Source organism: Ranitomeya imitator, chromosome 1, assembly GCF_032444005.1.
Source record: "Ranitomeya imitator isolate aRanImi1 chromosome 1, aRanImi1.pri, whole genome shotgun sequence".
In the NCBI taxonomy this organism is placed as follows: domain Eukaryota; kingdom Metazoa; phylum Chordata; class Amphibia; order Anura; family Dendrobatidae; genus Ranitomeya; species Ranitomeya imitator.
The window spans coordinates 1145557368-1145583446 of NC_091282.1; positions in this window are offsets into that span (position 1 = coordinate 1145557368).

A 26079-nucleotide genomic window follows, 5' to 3' on the forward strand; every position below is an offset into this window, starting at 1 on the left:
CTTCATCAGGTGGGGGGAGGAATACTAGTTGGCGACGTCACTGGCACAGGGCCTCTCATGGTACGCAAAAGTGTTGCTGCCGGTGGGAGGCGCCCCCGCCGTGCAAACACACCGCTGTACTTTGAGGGGCCCTGTGCCAGTGCCAATGCCAACGAGTGGGCCCCCCCTGCTTGCTCAGGTTCACAGCACTTGCAAAGTTGAAATACTTACCTCTCCCTGCTCCACTGCCGTGACGTGGTCCAGATTTCCTGGGCCCACTAATTACTTGAACCAGCCCTACCCACCACAACTTTAGCCAAATGACCCCCAATTTCAAATGCCTTCCAATTATTATAAGGTAAATTACGCTTGACAAGCTTCATTAAGAAGAATGGATGGTTTTGACATTAAAATGGGCACTCTAGGTGTTTTCCTGGCCCCCACTCACTGCCGACTATGCTGCCCCATTGACTTGCATTGGGTTTCGTGTTTCGGTCGATCCCGACTTTACGTCATAATCGGCCGATTTCACTCGACCCGACTTTTGAGATAGTCGGGTTTCGCGAAACCCGGCTCGACTCTAAAAAGGTCAAGGTCGCTCAACTCTAGTCATAACTGCAACAAGATCCTTTATGAAAGGTTAACTCATCCTTCACTCACCTAGCCTGATTGAAACCTTTTCATTATCCCTCCTCCCTGCTGAGATCTCACACTGATCAGTACAAGCCGCAGCTGTCAACCAGGCTGGGTGGATGGAAACTGATTACACTTGGACTTATGAGCTATTTCATTTTAAAGCTAGACTTAAAAAAATGTTCCTTTTAATTTCAGAACTATCCAAATATTTTGACAGATTTTCAAAGTAAATTGTCTGACAGAGGTATTTAATAATGTATGCATTTTGCAGATTCAAATTAATAAACTTGACAGTGGACACTAATTATGTAATGTAAATCCAATAGTAGATTGAAATGGGACAGAGCATTTTGTGGCAGATAGGACAGGTCACTTTGGCGTCTGACTTTATCAGTTCACAAGTTAGCACCAAAGGGAGATTTATCTGATGGCAAACGAACAAAGACAGGAGGACAAGCATGTGTTATCATCAAACAATTACGCTAGATAGTGCAAAGAAAACAAAATGTCAGTGTTAACCAGTTGCTTGGAGATTATGTTAGTGCAATGTAACAATAGAAATACTATAAACTATGCTTGCTTCTTATTATGTGTATACATGAACATTAAATTAGGTAAAAAGACATATTTTGCCCACAGGATAATATTTTGTTATTATTTTTTGTGCACATATTTTAATATAATAATCTCAACCACGCACCAGAAAAACTTAGGTTGAATTCACAAGACTGAATCATGCTCAGACCACAATTTCTGGCCCATCCATAGGTTTCCTGACCCAAACTAACAGCCTCTTATATGCTTACATTGGATCTATATATAGTGCCTTAAAAAAAATTCATACTGTGTGAACTTTTCCACCTTTTTCACATTACAACCACAAACTTAAATGTATTTTACTAGGATTGTATGTGATATATCAACACTAAGTATCAAGTATTTGTAACTTGTAAAGAAGATGATACATGGTTTTCTAATTATTTTAAAAATATAAATCTGAAAGTTGTGATGTACATTTGTATTCAGCCCCCTGTAGTCTGATATCCATAAATAAAATCCTGAGTGACCCATTGCCAACAGAAGTCACATAATTAGCAAATTGAGTCCTCCTGTTTGTAGTTTATTCTCAGTATAACTACAGCTGTTCTGTGAAGAGATATCAAATAGCATCATGAAAACCAAGGAACACACCAGTCAAGTAAAGGATAAAGTTGTGCAGAAGAGAAAAGCAGGGTTAGGTTATAATAAATAGCCCAAGCTCTGAACATCTCATGGAGCACTATTCAACCCATCATCCAAAAATGGAAGGAGTATGGTGCAAATGCAAAGCTGCCAAGACATAGCCGTCCACCTAAATTAACATCCCAAGCAAATAGAGCACTAATTAGAGATGCAGTCACAAGGCCCACGATCACTCTGGAGGAACTGTAGAGATCCAAAGCTCAGGGGGGATCATCTGTCCACAGGACAACTATTAGTCATATACTCCACAAATCTGGCCTTTATGTAAGAGTGTCAAGAAGAAAGCCATTTTTGAAAGCAAGCCAATGTTTCATTTTCAGTTTGCAAAAAGTCATGTAGGGGTCACAGCTAGCATGCAAAAGAAAGTACTTTGGTCAGATGAGACCAAAGAAGACCTTTTGGGGCTAAAAGTAAAATGCGACGTGTGGCAAAAACGAACACTGCAGATCAGCCTGAAAACACTATCCCCACAGTCACACATGGTGGTGGCAACATCATGCTGTGTGGAGGCTTTTCTTCAGCAGGAACAGGGAAGCTAGTCAGAGATGATGGGAAGATGGATGGAGCTAAATACAGGGCTCTCCTGGAGGAAAACCAGTTAGAGACTGCAAAAAACTTGAGACTGGGGTTAAGGTCACCTTCACACGTTCAGTATTTGGTCAGTATTTTACATCAGTATTTGTAAGCCAAAATCATGAGTGGAACAATCAGAGGAAAAGTATTTATCACACACTCCTGAATTTTGGCTTACAAATACTGAGGTAAAATATCGACCAAATACTGAACATGTGATTGTGGCCTTAGGTTCTCCTACCACTAGACTACAAACCTAAACATACTGTCAGAACTACAACGGATGGTTTAGAGCAAAGCATATTCATGTGAGTGAGTGGCCCATTCACTGTCCAGACCTAAATCCCATTGAGAATCTGTGGCAAGACATGAAAATCACTGACCCTCCATCCAATCTCACTGAGCTAGAGCGAGTGCAAGGAAGAATGGGCAAAAATGTCAGCCTCTAGATGTGCACAGCTGGTAGAGACATACCCCAAAAGAAAGGTGCTCTTACAAAGTATTGATTCAGTGGGGCTGAATACATATGCAAGTCACAATTTTCAGATTTATATTTTAAATTATTTAGAAAATCATGTATAATTTTCTTTACACTTCATAAATACATGCTACTTTGTGTTGGTATATCACATAAAATACCAATAAAATACAATTAGGTTTGTGGGCGTAACGTGAAAAAATGTGGAGATGTAATGGGTATGAATACATTTTCAAGGCGCTGTAGTTCACAGATAATTGACAGATCATTTTGAAAGTAAGACTTTTCTTTTATTCATCTCTTCACTTTAACTACTTGCAAACCCATAAAATAAGAAATGTTGCAACTATAACTGATGCTATCATAACCACAATCCAGTTACATTAGTCTTGCACAGAAAACTTCCCTGATGCTTAGAATAATGACAAGTGCATCAGTAAATATACAAATCTCAACCTACACAAAGACGTGCAAAATGTCAGATGTAAGTTCAAGTGCACAATGCCTGTTCTGACACCCACACAGGCGAAGTAATGATAACCTGTTTGTGATGATCTAATGCTCCGTAAATGCCTTAATAAGGTTCTACTTAATATGCAATGTATGGGGTATGAGTGGATTTATTTTAAAACAATAGTTTTCCTATCATCTCATATGTCAATTATAATGCTTTGTGCCATGGGTGTAACTTGAATCCTTCTAATTCCAAATTTGATGCAAAAACCTAAATGATTTATACAATGTATAGTAGTGGTGTCCTCTTGTGTGGCAGATGAGCTAGTGGTCCCCTAACAAAGCCAACCCATCTGGAATTTCTGCATCCGGTATAGTTAGAAAAAGGAGATTTTTGTGTACTCACCGTAAAATCCTTTTCTCCGAGCCAATCATTGGGGGACACAGGACCATGGGAGTGCTGCTGCCACTAGGAGGACACTAAGTAAACACAGAAAGAATAGCTCCTCCCCTGCAGTATACACCCTCCTGCTGGCTCTCAGTGAACCAGTTCGGTAACAAAGCAGTAGGAGCTTAATATTTAACAAGGATGAACTATGCCAAAACCAAAATAACTAAAAAAAAAACAAAGCCAATAGGCTAACAGGGTGGGTGCTGTGTCCCCCAATGATTGGCTTGGAGAAAAGGATTTTATGCGGTGAGTACACAAAAATCTCCTTTTCTCCTACGCCTCATTGGGGGACACAGGACCATGGGATGTCCTAAAGCAGTCCCTGGGTGGGAAACAATTAACTGCAATTGCTGCTTGTTCCCACAAGTTACAGATGCGGCACAGCCGCCTGCAAAATTCGTCTGCCGACTGTCGCATCTGCCGAGGCCTGAGAGTGAATATGGTAATGTTTTGTAAAGGTATGCAGGCTGGACCAAGTCGCAGCCTTACAAACTTGTGCTGCCGAAGCTTGGTGCCGGATGGCCCAAGACGCACCCACTGACCGAGTGGAGTGAGCCTTAATCCCTGCTGGGACAGGAAGACCTCTGACTCGGTAGGACTCTTGAATAGCCGAACAAATCCATTTGGCTATTGTCGCCTTGGAAGCGGGAAACCCTTTCCTCGGTCCTTCCGGGAGCACGAATAGGGCATCTGACCTGCGGAAAGACGCTGTCCGCGAGATATATCTCCTAAGAGCTCTCACTAAATCCAGTGTGTGAAGGGCCTTCTCGATGCGATGGACTGGTGCCGGACAGAGTGACGGTAAGACAATCTCCTCATTGAGATGAAAAGAGGATACAACTTTCAGTAGAAAAGAGGGGGATGTCCTCAAAACCACCTTATCCTGATGAAAATTCAGGAACGGAACTTGAGAGGACAGAGCCGCCAGCTCGAAGATTCGTCTAATAGAGGTGACCGCAACCAGAAAGGCTACTTTCCATGAAAGAAGAGACAGGGAAACCTCCTGTAGAGGTTCGAAAGGAGCCTGTTGCAAAACTCCGAGGACCAGATTAAGATCCCATGGTTCCAACGGCATCCTATAGGGGGGCGCCCGATGGAAGACTCCCTGAATAAACGTCTTGACCTGTAATCTGTTAGCAATCCTGCGTTGGAAGAGAACAGACAGGGTTGAGATCTGCCCCTTGAGAGAACTGAGGGAGAGACCCAAGTCCAAACCCGTTTGTAAGAACTCGAGAATGGAAGGGATGGAAAAATGTAGAAAACGTCCTCGGTCACTACACCAAGAAAAGAAAGTCTTACAAGTGCGATGATAGATACGCATAGACGTAGGCTTTCTAGCACTGATCATGGTAGCTATGACTTTTGGAGAGAAACCTGCCTGGGTTGGGACCCAGGACTCAACGGCCATGCCGTCAAACACAGGGCCTCTGAGTTCTGGTGGTAAAAAGGGCCTTGAGATAACAGATCTGCGCAAATCGGTAATCACCAGGGAACGTCAGCAACTAGTTGAACTAGTTCCGCGTACCACGCCCGGCACGGCCAATCTGATGCAATCAGTATTACCGGTACCCTCTCTGCTCTGATTTTCTTGATGACTCTCGGCAGGAGAGGAAGTGGGGGAAAAATGTACGGAAGCCGAAAATGATGCCACGGGAGTACAAGCGCGTCTGCCCCAATGGCTGCTGGATCGTGGGACCGAGCCATGAAGTTGGGAACCTTGGAGTTCAGCCGTGAGGCCATCAGATCCACGTCTGGGTTCCCCAGGGACAGCAGATCTGGTGGAAGATCTCCGGATGGAGAGACCACTCCCCGGAGTCAAGGCATTGCCGACTGAGGAAGTCTGCCTCCCAATTGTCCACTCCCGGGATGTGAACCGCAGAGATCATTGAACGGTTTTCCTCGGTCCATCGGAGAATGTGGCCTACCTCTGTCATGGCCACCCTGCTGCGGGTTCCTCCTTGGCGGTTGATGTATGCCACTGCAGTGGCGTTGTCGGATTGAATCCTGATTGGGAAACCTGCTAGGAATGGATGGAACTGGAGAAGTGCCAGCCTGATTGCCCGGATTTCCAAGATGTTGATTGGAAGGCGTGATTCCTGTGGGGACCAGTGGCCCTGAGCAGTGTGATGAAGGAACACCGCTCCCCAGCCTAGAAGACTGGCGTCTGTCGTCACAACCAGCCAGTGTAGTGGAAGAAAGGACTTCCCTTGATTCAGGGAGGATTTCAATGTCCACCACCTGAGAGACTGTCTGACTCGCTGGGGAAGGAGGAACCGACGGTCTAGGGAGAACGGGTTCCTGTCCCAAACAGCCAGGAGGGCATGCTGTAGGGGATGAAGGTGTAGTTGGGCAAATGGAACCGCCTCCATAGCTGCTACCATCCTGCCGAGGACTCTCATACTGAAGTGAAGAGAGTGAGAGTGAGGCTGAGAGAGTTTCCGAGCTTCTCGCTGTAAGACTGAGATCTGTTCCGGGGGAAGAGGAACCAACCCCCGGGACGAGTCGAGTATCATTCCTAGAAAGGAAATTCGCTGAGCCGGTACTGGTGAAGATTTTTTGAGGTTTATCTTCCAACCCAGGCGAGAAAAGGTATCTATTGTGATGGCCACGGCTTCCTTGCAGGAGCGGAAAGAAGGGCCTTTGATGAGGATATCGTCTAAGTACGGAAGCGCCACCACACCTCGGGTGTGGAGTATGGCCACGGCAGCCGCCATGACCTTGGTGAATACGCTGGGGGTGGTGGCGAGGCCGAAGGGCAGAGCAACGAATTGGAAGTGATCTTCCTGAACTGCGAAGCAAAGAAACCTTTGGTGAGAAGGTATAATAGGAATGTGGAGGTATGCGTCCTGGATGTCTATAGACGCCAGGAACTCGCCTTTTTCCATGGAGGCGATGACAGAACGAAGCGATTCCATCCGGAACCGTTGCACCCTGACGAACTTGTTCTGCAGTTTTAGGTCCAGTATGGGCCGTACTGTACTTCTTTGGAACAATGAAGGGGTTTGAATAAAAACCTTGAAACCTTTCGTTTTGAGGGACCGGAACAATAACTCCATCTTTTCACAGAGAGCTTATAGTGGAGCTCCCCCGTGGGCTGTGGGGTACTCGGTACCGGGCCCTTCTGTAGTTAATGGGGATGTCACGGTGGCTGACCTGGTCCTTGGCCCTCGGGACTTCCGTTGATGAAATGGTGGGGAAAGGTCTTTAAAGGGATAATGTTCGTGACGCCACCTGTGGTTTTCGGTCAGGGTGACCGACGCTGCTGAAGGGTCCGCTAGGGTGATGTTATGGCAGCTAGATGGTATACCTTCCCACAGGTGAAGTATGTCCCCAGGGCTTCCCAGAGTGTAGATGGTGGATGGTGGATGATGTAAGGCACCGTGAATAACGAGGCCACAGGGTTGCAGTCTCTTTACCTTTACTGAAGGTACAGTGGCAGTTTGTGATCATGCACAGTTCATGATTCTGCAGTTCTTTTAAAACAATGATAAAAGTAGAAACTTGTGCAAAAACAGGTGCAACTGAAACATAGGATCTCTTTAAACAGGGGACCCCTTTAAGGAATAACCCTAGACGGGTTCAGTACTTGGAAAAGCAGCAAAAAGGAAATATTTTTTAACTATTTACAGTTTTTCAGGGCTTCCAGGTTTATTGGTGATGCCACTCTGGGGGCAGTACCGGTGGGGGTAGTCCTGTTGGGTATCGGCTAGCACCGGGTACTACATAGAGTGCGTCCTCACTCTGGATTGGGGTCTGTGTGCTCACAGTTCTTTGCTCCACCAGGGCACCAGCACATCTGGAGCACAGAATGACAGGTGCTCTTTCAGGAATGGCGGCGGTTATTGTTTCCCTCACCTGGCCAGATGAGGGCGATGTTGGGCAATGTGGAGCCTCTGATGACAACGGCTCAGAGTCTCTAGGTAGCGATAGCAGGGAGTCGATGGGCACTAGGAGGATCTCGTCAGTGGCCGGGGCAGGCTCGGATTGCTCACCTGCCGCCGCGGCGTCTCCGGTGCCGGTCTCCTCCACTGCAGGTGGCGGCTCCGTCGGCTGGCTGCGCTGCTGCTCCTGGACGCTGCCAGCTGTGCGGTACCAGGATTTCCGGAGCTGGTGGCACAGCTCCTCGACTTCCGCGCCAACAACCTCCAAGTTCATACATGGCGGCGGGGCCTCTTCGGCTTCTGATTGATGGACAGCACTGCAGGTATTCTCCCCCTCCTCCTCTTCTGGAGGGCGTTTCCTTCTTCCTCCACCATCCCAGACTAGGAGGTGGATTCCTTTGGTTGATGGGCATATTTTTCTGACGTAATAGTATCTGTGAGGGGCTGGCTCCATTTTCGCGCCATTCTTCCAGGCTACGCCCACGATGACACGCCCCACTCTTCCTTTCATGCCGCATGGCGCTGTAATGGCGGCGGTTTTGGCGGGAATCTTGGCGGCAAATAGCAATACACAGTCTTTCAGCAGAAACAGTTCAAATACGATTCTGGCACAGTTCTTAGGCGCACATGACCCGATTTTCAGGCTTAAGTAGATCCTGTTCGTGACGCCAAAGTTTGGAGCGCCCCGTGGGCCTTGGGGTACTCGGTACCGGGCCCTTCTGTAGTCAATGGGGATGTCACGGTGGCTGACCCGGTCCTTGGCCCTCGGGAGGTTCGTTGATGAAATAGTGGGGAAAGGTCTTTAAAGGGACGCCACCTGTGGTATTCAGTCAGGGTGACCGACGTTGCTGAGGGGTCCGCTGGGGTGATGTTATGGCAGCTAGATGGTATACCTTCCCACAGGTGAAGTATGTCCCCAGGGCTTCCCAGAGTGTAGATGGTGGATGGTGGATGATGTAAGGCGCCGTGAATAACGAGGACACAGGGTTGCAGTCTTTTTACCTTTACTGAAGGCTTCAGCATCCACAGTCCAGGGTAGGGACCACAGGGCAGGCAGAGTCCGGCTGGTCTGAAGGCAAATCCAGTGTCACCTTATCCAGGTGGAATGCAATAGCCTTCCTATGCGCACAGTAACACCGTAGGTCCCTACTTGCATAAGCTCCAATAAGGTCCTCACTGTTGTTACTCCTCTCACTGTTCCCCGTAGTCGGATAGAACAAAACACGTATGACCCGTGACTTGAGACTTTGGTTAGGGACTCTAGAGACGCCCCGGCCTCTTTAAGGTTGCCACCTTGCCTCCTGTGTATAAAGGGTGGACAGGCAACTTGGAATCACCTGCCCTGCCGGTCTCTGAAGCAAGGCATAGAGCACTTACTCCCTCGGTATTCCGGCTACCGGATCGCGCACCAGAAGGATGCAGCTTCTCTCGGCCACTCTCCTCTCTGGTATCCACTTGTTGCTATGCCTTCGTTTCTCACTCATTGCAATACACTTATCTTCTATATCTCTTTCTTATAATGCTGCCGCTCGTGGGGCAGGCGCAGCTCCGTGGACCCTCGTCCTCCTCAGACTGCAGTCTGGATCTGACTGGAGATCAGTTTCCAGCTCGACCTGGAGACCTTTCCATGTCGGTCCCCAGCCAGGAACTCTCTAACTTTCCCTCCAACTACCAGTTTTACCTAACTGTGAGGAGTGGCATAGTAAATAGACCCTTTGCTCCCCCTGGTGGCTGGAGTGTGAAGTGTGTTGTGTGGTTAGTGATACCTGGACAGAAGATCTCCTTCATTGCCTTCAGATGTAACATCACTCCCCCTGGTGGAAGAATAACATTACTGCAACGAACCAGGACTCTGGGGTGCTGCAATAGCTTTGAAGAACTCTGATGCTTTTGCCCTGGGAGGAGAAGGCAGGAAAAAATGGTTTGAAGGATGAGATAAGAGATCTATCTTGTATCCAGAGGACACTAGACCGCGGACCCACTCGTCGTGAACGACCGAGAGCCACACGGCACTGAAGGAAAGCAGGCGGCCGCCTACTTTGAGGGTGTCCCCCGGATACCGCAGTGAGTCATTGTGTGGAAGGTCTGCCCGTTCTGGCGCCTCTGGATCCCGGCTGTCTTGGCCTGTTTCTACATGAAGGGGAAGGCTTAAAAGAGGTCTGTGAACCTCTGTCTCCACGTTGTGCCCGGCCGGAACCGGGAGATGTGGAAGTAGAGGACCAGTTTGAGTTGTAACGAAAAAATCAGGACCGAGCCTGTGGTTTCGGGTTCCGAAAGGGCCGAGAGGGTCTCTGCTGAGGAAGAAATTTACTCTTCCTTCCAGTAGCGTCAGAAATTAACTGGTCAAGCTTTTCGCCAAAAAGGCGACCGCTCTGATATGGGAGCAAAGTCAATTACTTTTTAGAAGTAGACTCCGCACGCCAGTCCCTGAGCCATAAGGACCTCCGGATGGTGATGGCATTGGCTGCTGCTTGAGAAGCGCAGTCAGCGGCATCCAGGGATGCGGTCACTACAAAATCTCCAGCTCTGGCTATCTGAGTAGCGAGGTCTGCTATCTCGGGGGGAATATTGGTATCCAGTACTGCTGAAGACAAGACCTCAGTCCAGTGGGTCATAGTCTTAGCCACCCAAACAGCGGCAAAAGATGGAAAGAGTGCGGCCGCTGAGGCTTCAAAAGGTGAATGCGCCATATTGTCGATCTGACGATCGGTTGGATTTTTAATAGAGGCGCCCTCCGAGGAGGATAAAACAGATTTCGTAGCCAGGCGCGATACCGGGGGATCTACTGTGGGAGATTGTGACCAATCTTTTCTTAGATCCTGGGCAAAGGGATATTTGGACTCCATGGGCTTCTGCCCTGTGAATCGTTTATCTGGACGGATCCTGTGAGATTCAACGATTTGCTTAAACTTGGGATGAGTGACGAACACTCTGTGAGCTGGTTTGGTCCTCTTAAAGGACACGGCATGATCCATTTTAGATAAAGGTTCCTCCTCAAGTCTCAAAGCCTTATTCACTGACTCAATTAGAGAGTCGAGAGTCTCCTGATCGTGATGATATTCCTGATGTAGGGACGTGTCAGAATCGTCCTCTGAAACAGGTTCTCTACTAGCCCAATGGAAGGGGAGCGAGAAATGGAGCTCTCAGAACCTGAATCCCGGTGATGATCTGGGGATATGGCACGAGTCCTTTTCCTGGAAGAGTGAGAACTCCTTGGAAGGTACGACCCCTGGAGTACGAGGGGTTCTGACCATCGGAAGCGTCGTCCATATTAGTGCCCTGGTTAGAGGAAGGGTCTCGGAACGAGTCTAATGCTTTTGCCAGGGATGCCATAGACCAGGAAAGGGAGGTAGCCCACTCAGGGGGACTAGGCTCACTGGGTTCAGTATCAGCAACAGGTGGTTCCTGAGCCGTCACCGGTTCACAAGCTGTGCATAATGCAGTATTGTGACCCCGGGGTAATGATACCTTACAGGAGGTACATGCAGCGAAAAAAACAGTGTGGGTTTTCCCAGACTTTTTGTGAGGCTTTGGTTGAGACATAGTAAAGCCTGTAGGAAAGCGCTTACTAGCAGGGGAAGGCTTAAACTATGCTTCTGGAGCCTGCCCAGGTCCTTTGTCTTGAGTCCCCAGGGCAGGTCCGCAGTGTAGGCAGAGAAAAAAAAAACGCTAGTCCTGAGGGCTGTGATAGGAAATGCTGGAGCAGTGCTGCAGCATCAGGGCTGTGGGTGTCCCAAGATGGCTGCTGAGACCAGGAAGTGGGAGCTCATCACAGGGAACGAGAAGCGCCAGGAAAAGTGGGTGGGGCTAACTGCCGATGGGTGTGGCCAAAACTCTTGAGGGAATTTTTTTTTAAAATTTCTCTGCGGTTTGGGCCTGCAGCGGCCCGCGACCGCTATTGGCGCCAACATTAGCTGCACTCTTTCATTGGGTTGCCGCACTGTGGACCACCCACGGACACAGGCTTAAGGTGCAGACCTCCCATACCCCGGGGACCAGGACCCCGCAACGCCTCGGCCCCCCGCAATGTACTCACGGTAGATGCGGTGGGCCGCTGCTCAATCCACCGTCACCATAGTCAGGGAGGGAGTGAAGAGCTTCTGCCACCATGCGTCATCCGCTATATCAGTGGTGATGCAGAGGGGGGGCTGCACGGACGCCATATACATCATATCCGGCTATGCACCTGGCTCCAGGAGAGGTAGATGGAGGGCTTCTCCATTTGGTCGCCTGCTATGGAGGGGGGAGATCGGAACGCAAAGGAACCGTAGCCCGTAAGGTGAGCTCAGGGCTGGCATCCAACGTTGCAGGAGAGGATACGGGAGGGACGCTCCACGTACTTGCCTGTTGATGGTTCGGGGGAGATCGGAACCTAGAAAGGATCTGTCGCCCCCATTCGCTCCGTTAAAGAAAAAATAGAATAAAAAGTAAAAAGCTAAAATAAAAACGGTGGGGTCTGAAACAGACCCAAGTGCCTCCTACAGACACTAAGCAATAACTGGTTCACTGAGAGCCAGCAGGAGGGTGTATACTGCAGGAAAGGAGCTATTTTTTCTGTGTTTACTTAATGTCCTCCTTATGGCAGCAGCATAACACCCATGGTCCTGTGTCCCCCAATGAGGCGTATGGAGAAACTAAAGGTACCATCACACTCAGCAACTTTGCAATGAGAACGACAACAATCCGTGACGTTGCAGCATCCTGGATAGCGATCTCGTTGTGTTTGACACGCAGCAGCGATCTGGAACCCGCTGTGCCATCGCTGGTCGGAGCTAGAAGTCCAGAACTTTATTTGGTCGCTAGATCGGCGTGCATCGTCATGTTTGACATCAAAAGCAACGACACCAGCAACGTTTTACATGGAGCTAACAACCAGCGAGAACGATAAGTGAGTCGCCGTTACGTCACTGGATCGCTCCTGCATCGTTCTGGAGTTGCTGTGTTTGACGTCTCTACAGCGACCTAAATAGCGACGCTCCAGCGATCTAGTTTAAGTCGGCTCGTTGTCTATATTGCTGCAGCGTCGCTGAGTGTGACGGTACCTTAACTTTTAGACAGTGCAAACTTAAGGGGCATTTACATTGCAAGATAATGATGAATGAGCATTGTTAAAGATGCTCTTTTTGCGATTATCTTGCTGGATAAACAGGCTGCCAATAACCCGATGAAAGAGCAAAACGATTGTTCATCAGATAAAATTATTTTTTATGTAGCACAAAAGATCATTGTTCTTGGCGGTGCATTGTCCTGTGTAAACATGAGTTGCGCCTCGGAGAACTATCTACAGATCGCTCAGTGTGGAACGTTTACCTTTGGTCTGCCTCCGCTTCCGCACTCATATAGTGTCATTGATGGCTCTCATCACTGGCTCCTGGCTGAAATACAATACCAAGCAGTGGTAGTAGATAGTAGTCAGCAAAGAGAGAGAGAGGGCAATGACTTTATGTGAGCGCAGCTGCAGTGTCCATACATAGGTGCAGATCCACTCATTGTCATATCTTAATTGACTGTGCTGAACTCAATCAGTGACTCCTGAATGATGTCATAACTCACAAAGCACTGACTTTTGTCTTAATACTTTGTTTTGGCAGATCTTCTAATCAGGCAGCATTCATTTAGGATAGATTGGTCCCCCCTTGGCGTGGCCAAGAACTCAAAGCACCATTGTGTTCAGACGGCTGTTGTGAATTCTGTGATCAAGCTCCCTCCTGTGGTCACGAGTGGTACTGCAGCTTCTGAGTTTCCTTCCTCAGGTGATGAGGTTAAGTCGTTAGGTGCTGCTCTATTTAACTCCACCTAGTGCTTTGATCCTGGCCTCCAGTCAATGTTCTAGTATTGGTCTTGCTTCCTCCTGGATCGTTCCTGTGGCCTGTCTGGTCAGCATAAGCTAAGTTCTGCTTGTGTTACTTTTGTTGCTATATTTTCTGTCCAGCTTGCTTTATTGGTTTTCCTTGCTTGCTGGAAGCTCTGAGACGCAGAGGGAGCACCTCCGTACCGTTAGTCGGTGCGGAGGGTCTTTTTGCCCCTCTGCGTGGTTGTTTGTAGGTTTTTGTGTTGACCGCAAAGCTTTCTTTCCTATCCTCGGTCTATTCAGTAAGTCGGGCCTCACTTTGCTAAATCTATTTCATCTCTGTGTTTGTGTTTTCATCTTACTCACAGTCATTATATGTGGGGGGCTGCCTTTTCCTTTGGGGAATTTCTCTGAGGCAAGGTAGGCTTATTTTTCTGTCTTCAGGCCTAGCTAGTTTCTCAGGCTGTGCCGAGTTGCATAGGGAGCGTTAGGCGCAATCCACGGCTACCTCTAGTGTGGTGTGATAGGATTAGGGATTGCGGTCAGCAGAGTTCCCACGTCTCAGAGCTCATCCTATGTTTTTTGGTTATTGTCAGGTCACTTTGTGTGCTCTGAACTTCAAGGTCCATTGTGGTTCTGAATTACCTATTCATAACAGTACTGGAGGCCCAAAGTACTATGCTTCTCAATAGAGGGGAAAAAAGAAGTTCTGAGACCATTTTTTTTTGTTTGCACTGTGTTTTGCCTTTTTTTTCCCCTAGACATTTGGGTGGTTCAGGACACAGGTGTGGTGATGGACATTAAAGGTCTGTCTTCATGTGTGGATCTTCTCACTGCAAGAGTACAAAATATTCAAGACTTTGTGGCTCAGAATTCTATGTTAGAACCAAGAATTCCTATTCCTGATTTGTTTTCTGGAGATAGAGCTAAATTTCTGAGTTTCAAAAATAATTGCAAACTGTTTCTGGCGTTGAAACCTCGCTCCTCTGGTGACCCAGTTCAACAAGTTAAGATCATTATTTCTTTATTACGTGGCGACCCTCAAGACTGGGCATTTTCCCTTGCGCCAGGAGATCCTGCATTATGTAATATTGATGCGTTTTTTCTGGCGCTCGGATTACTGTACGATGAACCTAATTCAGTGGATCAGGCAGAGAAAAATTTGCTGGCTCTGTGTCAGGGTCAGGATGAGATAGAGATTTATTGTCAAAAGTTTAGAAAGTGGTCTGTGCTCACTCAATGGAATGAATGTGCTTTGGCAGCAATCTTCAGAAAGGGTCTCTCTGAAGCCCTTAAGGATGTCATGGTGGGATTTCCTATGCCTGCTGGTCTGAATGAGTCTATGTCTTTGGCCATTCAGATCGGTCGACGCTTGCGTGAGCGTAAATCTGTGCACCATTTGGCGGTATTATCTGAGCATAAACCTGAGCCTATGCAGTGCGATAGGACTTTGACCAGAGCTGAAAGGCAGGAACACAGACGTCAGAATGGGCTGTGTTTCTACTGTGGTGATTCCACTCATGCTATCTCCGATTGTCCTAAGCGCACTAAGCGGTCCGCTAAGTCTGCCATCATTGGTACGGTACAGTCGAAATTTCTTTTGTCCGTTACTTTGATCTGCTCTTTGTCTTCCTATTCTGTCATGGCATTTGTGGATTCAGGCGCTGCCCTGAATTTAATGGACTTGGAGTTTGCTAGGCGCTGTGGGTTTGTCTTGGAGCCCTTGCAGTGTCTTATTCCATTGAGAGGAATTGATGCTACGCCTTTGGCCAAGAATAAGCCTCAGTATTGGACCCAGCTGACCATGTGCATGGCTCCTGTGCACCAGGAGGATATTCGCTTTCTGGTGTTGCAAAATCTGCATGATGTGGTCGTGTTGGGGTTGCCATGGCTACAAGTCCATAACCCAGTATTAGATTGGAAATCAATGTCTGTGTCCAGCTGGGGTTGTCAGGGGGTACATGGTGATGTTCCATTTCTGTCTATCTCATCATCCACCCCTTCTAAGGTCCCAGAGTTCTTGTCTGATTACCGGGATGTATTCGATGAGCCCAAGACCAATGCCCTACCTCCGCATAGGGATTGTGATTGTGCTATCGAGTTGATTCCTGGTAGTAAGTTTCCTAAGGGTTGACTGTTTAATTTATCTGTACCTGAGCACGCCGCTATGCGGAGTTACGTAAAAGAATCCTTGGAGAAGGGTCATATTCGGCCGTCGTCATCGCCATTGGGAGCAGGGTTTTTTTTTGTGGCCAAGAAGGATGGTTCGCTGAGACCTTGTATTGATTACCGCCTTCTAAATAAAATCACGGTCAAATTTCAGTACCCCTTGCCGCTGCTATCTGATTTGTTTGCTCGGATTAAGGGGGCTAGTTGGTTCACCAAGATAGATCTTCGTGGTGCATATAATCTTGTGCGTATTAAACGGGGCGATGAATGGAAAACTGCATTTAATACGCCCGAGGGCCATTTTGAGTACCTAGTTATGCCATTCGGACTTGCCAATGCTCCATCAGTATTTCAGTCCTTTATGCATGACATCTTCCGAGAGTACCTGAATAAATTCCTGATTGTATACTTGGATGATATTTTGGTCTTCTCGGATGATTGGGAGTCTCATGTGAAGCAGGTCAGAATTGTGTTCCAGGTCCTGCGTGCTAATTCTTTGTTTGTGAAGGGATCAAAGTGTCTCTTTGGTGTTCAGAAGGTTTCATTTTTGGGGTTCATTTTTTCCCCTTCTACCATCGAGATGGACCCTGTTAAGGTCCAGGCCATTTATGATTGGACTCAGCCGACATCTCTGAAGAGTCTGCAAAAGTTCCTTGGCTTTGCTAATTTTTATCGTCGCTTCATCTGTAATTTTTCTAGTATTGCTAAACCATTGACCGATTTGACCAAGAAGGGTGCTGATGTGGTCAATTGGTCTTCTGCTGCTGTGGAAGCTTTTCAAGAGTTAAAGCGTCGTTTTTCTTCTGCCCCTGTGTTGTGTCAACCAGATGTTTCGCTTCCGTTCCAGGTTGAGGTTGATGCTTCTGAAATTGGAGCGGGGGCTGTTTTGTCGCAAAGAGGTGCTGATTGCTCGGTGATGAAGCCATGCGCCTTCTTTTCCAGGAAGTTTTCGCCTGCTGAGCGAAATTATGATGTTGGCAATCGAGAGTTGCTGGCCATGAAGTGGGCATTCGAGGAGTGGCGTCATTGGCTTGAAGGAGCTAAGCATCGCGTGGTGGTCTTGACTGATCACAAGAACTTGACTTATCTCGAGTCTGCCAAACGGTTGAATCCTAGACAGGCTCGTTGGTCGCTGTTTTTCTCCCGTTTTGACTTTGTGGTTTCGTACCTTCCGGGCTCTAAAAATGTGAAGGCGGATGCCCTGTCTAGGAGTTTTGTGCCCGACTCTCCGGGTTTGCCTGAGCCGGCGGGTATTCTCAAAGAGGGAGTAATTGTGTCTGCCATCTCCCCTGATTTGCGGCGGGTGCTGCAAAAATTTCAGGCTAATAAACCTGATCGTTGCCCAGCAGAGAAACTGTTTGTCCCTGATAGGTGGACGAATAAAGTTATCTCTGAGGTTCATTGTTCGGTGTTGGCTGGTCATCCTGGAATCTTTGGTACCAGAGATTTGGTGGCTAGATCCTTTTGGTGGCCGTCTCTGTCGCGGGATGTGCGTTCTTTTGTGCAGTCCTGTGGGATTTGTGCTCGGGCTAAGCCCTGCTGTTCTCGTGCCAGTGGGTTGCTTTTGCCCTTGCCGATTCCGAAGAGGCCTTGGACACATATCTCTATGGATTTTATTTCGGATCTCCCCGTCTCTCAAAAAATGTCGGTCATTTGGGTAGTTTGTGATCGCTTCTCTAAGATGATCCATTTGGTACCCTTGTCTAAATTACCTTCCTCCTCTGATTTGGTGCCGTTGTTCTTCCAGCATGTGGTTCGTTTACATGGCATTCCGGAGAACATCGTTTCTGACAGAGGTTCCCAGTTTGCTTCGAGGTTTTGGCGAGCCTTATGTGCTAGGATGGGCATTGATTTGTCTTTTTCCTCGGCTTTCCATCCTCAGACAAATGGCCAGACTGAACGAACCAATCAGACCTTGGAAACATATCTGAGATGTTTTGTTTCTGCTGATCAGGATGATTGGGTGTCCTTTTTGCCGTTGGCTGAGTTCGCTTTTAATAATCGGGCCAGCTCGGCTACCTTGGTTTCACCGTTTTTCTGCAATTCTGGGTTCCATCCTCGTTTCTCTTCAGGGCAGGTTGAGTCTTTGGACTGTCCTGGTGTGGATACTGTGGTGGACAGGTTGCAGCGGATTTGGACTCATGTAGTGGACAATTTGACCTTGTCCCAGGAGAAGGCTCAACGTTTCGCTAATCGCAGACGCTGTGTGGGTCCCCGACTTCGTGTTGGGGATTTGGTTTGGTTGTCATCTCGTTATATTCCTATGAAGGTTTCCTCTCCTAAGTTTAAGCCTCGTTTCATTGGTCCGTATAGGATTTCTGAGGTTCTTAATCCTGTGTCTTTTCGTTTGACCCTTCCAGATTCTTTTTCCATCCATAACGTATTCCATAGGTCATTGTTGCGGAGATACGTGGCGCCTGTGGTTCCATCTGTTGATCCTCCTGCCCCGGTTTTGGTGGAGGGGGAGTTGGAGTATATAGTGGAGAAGATTTTGGATTCTCGTGTTTCGAGACGGAAACTCCAGTATCTGGTTAAGTGGAAGGGTTATGGTCAGGAAGATAATTCCTGGGTCTTTGCCTCTGATGTCCATGCTGCCGATCTTGTTCGTGCCTTTCATATGGCTCATCCTGGTCGGCCTGGGGGCTCTGGTGAGGGTTCGGTGACCCATCCTCAAGGGGGGGTACTGTTGTGAATTCTGTGATCAAGCTCCCTCCTGTGGTCACGAGTGGTACTGCGGCTTCTGAGTTTCCTTCCTCAGGTGATGAGGTTAAGTCGTTAGGTGCTGCTCTATTTAACTCCACCTAGTGCTTTGATCCTGGCTTCCAGTCAATGTTCTAGTATTGGTCTTGCTTCCTCCTGGATCGTTCCTGTGGCCTGTCTGGTCAGCATAAGCTAAGTTCTGCTTGTGTTACTTTTGTTGCTATATTTTCTGTCCAGCTTGCTTTATTGGTTTTCCTTGCTTGCTGGAAGCTCTGAGACGCAGAGGGAGCACCTCCGTACCGTTAGTCGGTGCGGATGGTCTTTTTGCCCCTCTGCGTGGTTGTTTGTAGGTTTTTGTGTTGACCGCAAAGCTTTCTTTCCTATCCTCGGTCTATTCAGTAAGTCGGGCCTCACTTTGCTAAATCTATTTCATCTCTGTGTTTGTGTTTTCATCTTACTCACAGTCATTATATGTGGGGGGCTGCCTTTTCCTTTGGGGAATTTCTCTGAGGCAAGGTAGGCTTATTTTTCTGTCTTCAGGCCTAGCTAGTTTCTCAGGCTGTGCTGAGTTGCATAGGGAGCGTTAGGCGCAATCCACGGCTACCTCTAGTGTGGTGTGATAGGATTAGGGATTGCGGTCAGCAGAGTTCCCACGTCTCAGAGCTCGTCCTATGTTTTTTGGTTATTGTCAGGTCACTTTGTGTGCTCTGAACTTCAAGGTCCATTGTGGTTCTGAATTACCTATTCATAACAGACGGCACTTGAGTTCTTGTCACGCACAATGTAGGAAAGACTAAGTGCAACATGAAAGGATGAGGTGAAGTGAGCTCAACACTAGGGAAGGGGGGAGTAGAGACACCTAGGCAGACCTAAAGTCATCCTGTCTGCCCTAAACATCCCTATATAGGTTCTGCACCTATCGCCGAGCAGGAACCTAATCCCTGCCTGACCCTGGCAATAAGTCCCGGTTAGGGAATGACAAAGTGAGCACTAGTCGATCCCCTCTTCTGCTAAAGACAGCTGGGATAGACAAACAAGAGAAACATCCTCCAGCAACACCAAAGAGGAAGATAGCCGACTGCTATAGCTCCAAGCTTCAACAGTAGGAAATGGAAACATCACCAGCGACTCCCAGCAGCAGGCTGGGAGTCTATAAACGCCCAGGCCCAGGTGTGCTAATTAGAACTGGAGAAAAGTTGCCACTGGGTCAAAGAGTCAGAAGGGTTAAGAAGGTGTCTGCAAAGCCAAACGCAGAGACCTTCTGCAGCTAGATGCAGTATGACTGTCTGCAGCTTCTGACATACCTGTGGCAGGTCTTGGCCACACCGAGGGTGCACCAAGCATCCTCATTTGTATATTAAATAAATTATTTTTTTTTATAGGGGCTAAGTCCTATTCCATACATAAGTGGGTAATTGGTGTTTTGGGGTGACAGACTCCCTTCAAGCCTTCTTAAAAATCATTTCACATGACGAACAAGAATTTTGCTCATTCATCAGGTAATTGACAGCCTATTTACACTGAAAGACGTGTGACATGAGTGTTCCTAAGAAGTAAGCCTAACAAAACAATAGTGAAGTAGCATGTATGTATTGAAAATACATAGAGCCGTTCTCACAATGGTGTGGTCTATGGATGCTGCATTGTTTTAGTTATTGGCCATCTACAGCACGAGGATCTGCTTGAAGGTGATTAGTGATGAGCGAATATACTCATTACTCGAGATTTCCCGAGCACGCTCTGGTGACCTCCGAATATTTTTTAGTGCTCGGAGATTTAGTTTTCCTCACCTCAGCTGATTGATTTACATCTGTTAGCCAGCTTGATTACAAGTGGGGATTCCCTAGCAACCAGGCAACCCCCACATGTACTTATGCTGGCTAATAGATGTACATCATTCAGCTGAGGTGAGGAAAACTAAATCTCCGAGTAGTAAAAAATACTCGGAGGACACCCGAGCGTGCTCGGGAAATCTCGAGTAACGAGTAAATTCGCTCATCACTAAAGGTGATAGTTTCATTGTACTGGGGAGGGTGAAAGACTGCAATTTAACTTGGAACATCATGATTGGAGAGGTGGAAAACTGGGTTGCAAAATTGCCGCAGGAAAATTGCTATGTGTGTGAACATATCCTTAGGGTTCATGCACACAACAATACCTTGTACGACTTCCTTACAGCTGGAACGCTGGTGGGTGTGGTCCCACTGTGACACGGTCTGGATTTACCCTGTAGGGGTGTGAAAAGGGCAGGACTGGGACTAAAATTCAGCCCTGGCATTTGAAGTTACACAGGCCCACTTGTCACATGCTGACTGTATAATATCTTTGTACACTTGCAGGCTACAAGAAGTGAGGGGAGTGTAACATGACTATATAACATATAATTACAGCTGTATCCAGTATTACAGCTCAGTTCTATTTATTGCTTTTTATTGCATTACCAAGAAAAGCCGCTACTTTACCTACATAACTGGATCTAGTAGATAATGAAGGGATTGAGACGACCAAAGGCTATGAAACCTCATTCTGATGCTCCATAAACTTTGCCTACAGCCACTTTTGGTTCCACTGCGCAGCAAGAGACCCGGTGACTCTGAAGAGCGGAGACATCAGTAACGTCACCGCTCTTCAGATATTCCGGGTCTTGCGCTGAGCTCGGCGACTGTGAAGAGCGGTGTTGTTACTACCGTCACCGCTCTTCAGAGTCGCTGGATCTCGCCAGGTCCGGGCTAGTAGTGGGGATGTCTGATAGACACCTCTCCATTACTTACACCAGGGATTGATAGCAGCTGACATTACGCAGCTGACATCAACCCTAAAAATCATTACACATACCAGAATTAAATGCTCTAGTGGCTGGGAAAAGCAGTAGAGTTAGCGCTATTCCCAGGCGCTAACTACAACTGTCATCATCCTTGCCTGGTCTCCCTGCGAAGCATTTCTGCTGTATTTACATGAGCTGATCTCAGGCCGCTAAACGAGTGTAATTGACAATACTGAAGTCGAGTGTGATCGAAAATACTGAAGTCGTTCGCTTGTTTTCCGGCCTCTTTACACCAACTGAGAAAGAATGAAGGGAACAGAACAATCACAATTAGATCACTCTGTCTTCATACAATATCATGTTATCAGCAGCACATCTACAATTTACACCGGCGATGTGCTGCTGAGAACAAGGATTTCTGTTCCCACATAAACAATCCAATCACTCGATGAATAGGCAGCATTTTGCTTGCTTAGTATAATACACCCCATAGTCCTTCATATATTATAATGTGCACCTCAGTCCTCCATATAGTATAATACACTCCTCCATGTAGTATAATATACTCCTCATAGTCCTTCATGTAGTATAATACACTCCTCAGTCCTCCATATAGTATAATACACTCCTCAGTTCTCCATATAGTATAATACACTCCTCAGTCCTCCATATATTAAAATCCACTGCAATTCCTCCACATAGTATAATACACTCCTTAGTCCTCCATATAGTATAATGTACTACCACAGTCCTCCAAATAGTACAATACATTCCTCATAGTGCTCCATATAGTATAATTCCCCGCCATTGTCATCCATGTAGTACAATTCACTTCCCATAGTATAATGCACCCCATAGTTCTTTTTATAGTATAATGTATTTCCCATAGTCCTCGATACAGTATAATGCAGCCCACATATAGTATAATGATGCCACCCCAGAGTATAATGCAGCCACCCCACAAAATATATTGAAGCCCCGAGTATAGTGTAACCCCCCAGAGAATATAATGCAGCCCCCTCATATAGTATAATGCAGCCCCTGCATATATAATATATGGCAGCTCCCTCATAGAGCATAATGCAGCTCCCCATAGAATATAATATAGCCCCTCCATAGGATACAATGCAGCCCTACTCATATAGTATAATGCAGCTCCCCATAGAATATAGTGTAGCCCCCTCATAGAGTATGATGCAATCACCCCTCATAGAATATAATACAGCCCCCATAGAAAATACAGCACCCCATAGAATGTAATACAGCCCCCCATAGAATGTAATACAGCCCCCATAGAATGTAATACAGCCCTCCCCATAGAATGTAATACAGTCCTCCCCATAGAATGTAATACAGCCCCCATAGAATTTAATACAGCACAGCCCTCATAGAATGTAATACAGCCCCCCCCATAGAATGTAATGCAGCCAGCCCCCATAGAATGTAATACAGCACAGCCCCCATAGAATGTAATGCAGCACAGCCCCCATAGAATGTAATGCAGCCAGCCCCCATAGAATGTAATGCAGCCAGCCCCAAAAGAATGTAATACAGCACAGCCCCCATAGAATGTAATACAGCACAGCCCCCATAGAATGTAATACAGCACAGCCCCCATAGAATGTACTGCAGCCAGCCCCCATAGAATGTAATACAGCACAGCCCCCATAGAATGTAATACAGCACAGCCCCCATAGAATGTAATACAGCACAGCCCCCATGGAATGTAATACAGCACAGCCCCCATAGAATGTAATGCAGCCAGCCCCCATAGAATGTAATGCAGCCAGCCCCCATAGAATGTAATACAGCACAGCCCCCATAGAATGTAATATAGCACAACCCCCATAGAATGTAATGCAGCCTGCCCCCATAGAATGTAATGCAGCCTGCCCCCATAGAATGTAATGCAACCAGCCCCCATAGACTGTAATTGTCACGCCGTTTATGGCGATAAAGGGGCAGGACGGCGTACTGGGACCTGCACCTGTCCCTGCCACTATAAAGGGGCCCTGGCTTTCCCTTATCTCAGGGGTACCTATAATGGTTAGGAGGCCTGAGCTGCCAGCGTATCCCTGGCTTCTGTGCAGGCCCTATCAGTGGCCCCCTCTCCCCCCCCAGGGAGGAGGACTGCACCAGTGTATAAATATGACAAGTAAACAGGGTATGCAGACAAGGTAACTAAAATCTCAAATTCACCAAATGCTCACACAGCCACAGAGGAAACACAGAGAAGGGAAGAGGGGGGAAAAACTCGGAAGGAAAAATAGGTTTAACATGCAACCCAAAAGAGCAGACAACAATCTCTGTAGATAAACCTCCAAGCTCCAACACCACGCTCCTTCCCACTTCAAGCCAGGCAGCAGAACTGATCACTGACAACAGTTGTAGTCAAAGCTGAGTCTATATAGGAGAGGAGATTACAAAAACCAATTCAGCTAAGAGACCAAGCTCTCAGCAACTTCAGCAACTAGGTTTAACTCCTGCCCTGCTGGCACAAGACAGCCAGGTCAGAATTCAGGAGAAGAGCTTCTGTTCATCGTGTGTGAATGAGGCCCAGAGCACTGCGGTTCTCTGGAACCTCTCTGTCGCGGTAGCCCCATGACAGTAATGCAGCCAGCCCTCCCATAGAATGTAATGCAGCCAGCCCTCATAGAATGTAATGCAGCCAGCCCCAATAGAATGTAATAAATCCCCCCCATAGAATGTAATACAGCCAGCCCCCATAGAATGTAATACAGCCACCCCAATATCCCCACAATCCAGTTATCACTCATTGATATATTTAAAAAGAAGTACCTGCTCGCCCGACACACAGCAGGTACGCGATAATATGACGCTCTCTCCTCCATCCTTGCATTCAACTGTACCGGCGTCATATACGCCGGTATAGTTGAATGCGGCGGCGCTGGCAGGGGGGGTGAGTTGGTGCTGGGGGGAGTCAGCGCTGGCGAGCGGCCCACTACTGCCACCGGCCCTTCAGGCATTTGCCAGAAGTGCCCGATGGCCAGTCTGGCCCTGGGTGTGACTAAGTGCATACCAGGTCTTCATTAGAGCCTCTGGTGGTGAGGATAGGCTGGCCTGTCAGATACCACTCCAGGAGAGCACAGGTTCGATACACGTAGTCGTGGTTAGGATCAGAGAGATTAGACAGAACAGGTAAACTAGCCGAGTCCATAATGGGAGACAGAATATGGAGGAATGCATAAACCAGGTGCTATCGCAGGCTAGGAGCCAACATTCGGGCAAAGATTGGTGGGAGGAGCTGCCTAATATAGAGCCTGTTGGCACGGGATAGGCCAGGGAACCTAATCTTTGCAGGGCACAGGAGGGTTAACTTCCTGCATAGACCGGCCACGCTCCCCTAGGGTCAAATAGAAGCAACATGCTGTTGCAGCAGTGCAGAGGAGTGGTGCAAGAGGCAAACTCAGCGAGCCGGCCTGACAGGAGGAGAAGCCACATGGTGACCACGGTGAATAGGGCTGCGCTGAGGAGGCATGCGAGTGACAACAGCCTCCAAGCACCGCAGTTCATGCTTCCTTGAACTACGTGAATATGGAGACAGTCTACCTAAGAAACACAAATCAACTCTTTATGTTGAAATGTGTGCATGAAATTGGAGGCAATAAAGGGAAAAATAGCGTGCAATTAATGACAGCCTATTACACCTCTGTACAAAATGGAGAAATAATAATTCCACGTGAATGAGCCCTAAACAAACCTGCTATTGACAATTCTGTCTTGTAAATGTCCTTAATTAGTTAAAACAGTGGGTAATACTAATTGCACCAAATAAATAACTCTCCAAGCATTTACTGATTGTGTCTAGTTAAGTACTGCTTTCTACGTGAAATGGTTCCGGCTTCCAAACAAACGCTATTAGCCCTAGATGGGTACAGTCTGAATTTTCTAGCCCCTTTTTGGTTACCTTTGCTAATAAAGTTAAAGGAGTGGTCCATTATCCAATGTAATTATCAGTCTAAATTACTATCTATTTAGTGTCATAAGTTAAACAATTTTCGAATATACTTACCATACTTAAAAAATTCCCTATCCTTCACTAATTACACTATCTAAGGCTACTTTCACACATCAGGTTTTCAGTGTCAGGCTAAATCCGGCGAATTTTGGGAAAACTGGATCTGGCGCAGATTGTGAAAAACTGATGCGACGGATCCGTTTTTTTGACGGATCCGGCTAGCCTATCTAGATTATTGGATACAAAAAAATTTAGAGCATGCTCAGTTTAAAAAAACGGATCAGGCAGCCGGATCCGCCTTTTTCCGGAGCGGCCCCTTCCGGCTCTCATAGGCTTCCATTCTAGCAAACAGCCGGAAGCGCCGGATCTGGTGCTTCTGGCTTTTTCGCCGGAGACAAAAAAGTTGCTGTGGACGTTTTTTCAAGAAACCGGAAGCGGCAGATTTGCCGAATCCGGCGAAAACCGGATGAAACACAATGTCATCCGGTGCAATCTGGCACTAATACAAGTCTATGGGAAAAAAACCTGATCCGGCGGCAACATTCACCTGATCCGTTTTTTTTTTAATTAGCCGGATTTAGCCTGACACTGAAAACCTGATGTGTGAAAGTAGCCTAACTGCTTTTCTATTTTTTTTTCACTTCCTTTTTGATGACGCTTCATTTGAGAATCCCAGTGCATGCTGGGATACTTAAACTAAGCATCATTAGGGGACAGAGGCTGCGGTCTCTGTCACAGCCCTACCCTCTCCTTAATGCAGCCTCATTAGTGACGATCTTCTCAGGAGCTGGGCTAGTCCCTACACGATGTGCCCTGTGAAATGTGCACAATGACAGCGTGCTCTCTGGTGACATCTCAGATTAGCAGTAACTAGCCAGCAACACGGCAACTGGGTGCGCTGTCAGAATACCCAACGTGCAGAAACCAGTGATGTCACTTGCAAGGGTGGGTATTCTGAAACGTGCTCTGTTATTACTGCTGAC